The sequence below is a fragment of the Chaetura pelagica genome, unplaced genomic scaffold (genome assembly GCF_000747805.2).
Source record: "Chaetura pelagica isolate M959 unplaced genomic scaffold, ChaPel_1.0 scaffold90, whole genome shotgun sequence".
Lineage (NCBI taxonomy): Eukaryota > Metazoa > Chordata > Aves > Apodiformes > Apodidae > Chaetura > Chaetura pelagica.
In genome coordinates, this window is record NW_009953496.1 from 17,277,721 (window position 1) to 17,281,196 (window position 3,476).

Genomic DNA, 3,476 nt, shown 5'->3' on the forward strand with positions numbered 1-3,476 from the left:
GGGGGAGCAGGGCAGGCGGAGCTGCCTGCCGTGTCCTGGCATCCAGCAGGGAGCCCTGGTGCTGCGGGGACGGGCCGGAGCGTCGGAGCTGAGCGGCTGAGGTGCTGGTTCCTGTGTTCCTAAGGGCTCCTGGTGGAACAGGTGTTCCAGGGGTGGGAGCTGTTGCACCTCGTGTTGCTGTTATTCCTGGTGCAAGGAAAGAGCTGCTCTTATCTCTGAAAGAGATTAAACCACCTCTGTAGGATGGTGGGGCTGCTCAGGAGCTGCAAGGGCCAGATAAGGAGCGCTCGAAGCAATCCCGGAGCAGCGGGGAGAACCCGGCCCGGGCACCGGGTTCGGCTGGCTGTGTTACAAAGTAATAAACCGCGTTTGAGTGAAGAAAGTGTGGTTTTGAGGGCTGAGTTCAGGTAGAAAGTACAGAACGCATTTGCCGCGGCAGATTTCTGAGGCATTAAAACTTGATTCAAGTTTGTGGAAGTATTTGGGGGCAGTGTGGCAGTGACACTTAATCTGCATTCTGTTTCGTATTTGGTGAACTTTAAAAGCTTAGTTATTAATCATCTACTGTGTGTTTTCAAATTCTGTGTGTATGCATATATAGGAGATACCTGTTTTCTTGGCCAAAACTGCTTTATCTCCCTGCATGCTAGTGCAGTGGGCTGTATCTGTCCAAAATGCAGCAGGTGCTTCTTCAGGGGTTGGAATTTGCAGTTCAATTAACCTAAAATTTCTTCTTGTGCTACAGAAGTGATTGGATATTATGATCCATTATTTTTTACAATACTTAGGGTTGATAAGCAGTTCTGAACTGAAAGGGAAAATAAAGAAACCGTTCTAGAGGTAATTAATTTTTAAGTGATTCCAAACCAGTAAGTTTAAACACATCAGCTCAAGTGGAAGATTTGACTAGACTAGGCAGATTTGATCCTTTTAAGGGAGATGCACAGTTTTTGTGTGGCATGTCTGCAAGCAGGTGCTGCATAAAATGGGACTAATGGTGGTGCTGCAGCACTTCTGTTGTCCCTGGTAAAACTGTGTCCAGTGAAATTGAAATATTTATGGATAACAGGGACTAAGAAGTGGTAGGGGAAATGAGAAACTGGTAGTGGTAAATTGACAGTCGTGAAATGCATTGCTAATAAAAGGTGAATCTTGTAATAGAAAATCTCTGGTTATCATTTTAAAGGCAAAGAGGAAAGTTTTAGATATATATGGAAAGAATAATAAATCAGTATTATAGATGTCTATGTAGGTAAGTGTTGGTGTCGTCAAATATTGCTGTTCCATGCTTAGGAATAACATTGGGACTTTTAATAATTGCTAAATGCTTTTAAATATGATAGTAACTGGGAAAGATGCAGAATGTTGATTGTCAAAAGCTTCTTAATGTGTAAGATTTGATAGCTATCCCAGTAAGTTTTCAGAGAACTGACCAGATAATTAACCTAATGATTTAGATATTGAATGATGCTCAATGTGCTATGGAAGTTTAGCAGGACAGGAAAAAAAGTATTGTACTGTTTTTTAATAAAGGTAAATAACGTGGTCTTCATTGACATTGAACACGGAGGAATGTGTTGAGCAGCTGCATGGTGTTGCATTTTCAGCTGACACTGTCATAAATATATGCAAGTCCCATAAGACGTTTGACTTGCTTCTGTATGATGCAGATTACAGTTATGGACCTGATGCAATACACAGAGGGGATTTGAATTGCACTCACCAAAAATAAGTGCCAGACCTCATCAGAAAATAATTTGGTTTTGTGGGGTTTTTTTGTTTTTGTTTATTTTTGTGGTAGGTTTTTTGTTTGGTTGGTTTTTTTTTTGGGTGGGGGTGATTATACATCTGTTCTTGACATGAAGCTACTCAAATCTTTCTTATAGAACCCGGCCCGGGCACCGGGTTCGGCTGGCTGTGTTACAAAGTAATAAACCGCGTTTGAGTGAAGAAAGTGTGGTTTTGAGGGCTGAGTTCAGGTAGAAAGTACAGAACGCATTTGCCGCGACAGATTTCTGAGGCATTAAAACTTGATTCAAGTTTGTGGAAGTATTTGGGGGCAGTGTGGCAGTGACACTTAATCTGCATTCTGTTTCGTATTTGGTGAACTTTAAAAGCTTAGTTATTAATCATCTACTGTGTGTTTTCAAATTCTGTGTGTATGCATATATAGGAGATACCTGTTTTCTTGGCCAAAACTGCTTTATCTCCCTGCATGCTAGTGCAGTGGGCTGTATCTGTCCAAAATGCAGCAGGTGCTTCTTCAGGGGTTGGAATTTGCAGTTCAATTAACCTAAAATTTCTTCTTGTGCTACAGAAGTGATTGGATATTATGATCCATTATTTTTTACAATACTTAGGGTTGATAAGCAGTTCTGAACTGAAAGGGAAAATAAAGAAACCGTTCTAGAGGTAATTAATTTTTAAGTGATTCCAAACCAGTAAGTTTAAACACATCAGCTCAAGTGGAAGATTTGACTAGACTAGGCAGATTTGATCCTTTTAAGGGAGATGCACAGTTTTTGTGTGGCATGTCTGCAAGCAGGTGCTGCATAAAATGGGACTAATGGTGGTGCTGCAGCACTTCTGTTGTCCCTGGTAAAACTGTGTCCAGTGAAATTGAAATATTTATGGATAACAGGGACTAAGAAGTGGTAGGGGAAATGAGAAACTGGTAGTGGTAAATTGACAGTCGTGAAATGCATTGCTAATAAAAGGTGAATCTTGTAATAGAAAATCTCTGGTTATCATTTTAAAGGCAAAGAGGAAAGTTTTAGATATATATGGAAAGAATAATAAATCAGTATTATAGATGTCTATGTAGGTAAGTGTTGGTGTCGTCAAATATTGCTGTTCCATGCTTAGGAATAACATTGGGACTTTTAATAATTGCTAAATGCTTTTAAATATGATAGTAACTGGGAAAGATGCAGAATGTTGATTGTCAAAAGCTTCTTAATGTGTAAGATTTGATAGCTATCCCAGTAAGTTTTCAGAGAACTGACCAGATAATTAACCTAATGATTTAGATATTGAATGATGCTCAATGTGCTATGGAAGTTTAGCAGGACAGGAAAAAAAGTATTGTACTGTTTTTTAATAAAGGTAAATAACGTGGTCTTCATTGACATTGAACACGGAGGAATGTGTTGAGCAGCTGCATGGTGTTGCATTTTCAGCTGACACTGTCATAAATATATGCAAGTCCCATAAGACGTTTGACTTGCTTCTGTATGATGCAGATTACAGTTATGGACCTGATGCAATACACAGAGGGGATTTGAATTGCACTCACCAAAAATAAGTGCCAGACCTCATCAGAAAATAATTTGGTTTTGTGGGGTTTTTTTGTTTTTGTTTATTTTTGTGGTAGGTTTTTTGTTTGGTTGGTTTTTTTTTTGGGTGGGGGTGATTATACATCTGTTCTTGACATGAAGCTACTCAAATCTTTCTTATTTCAGAAGACAGAAAGCATT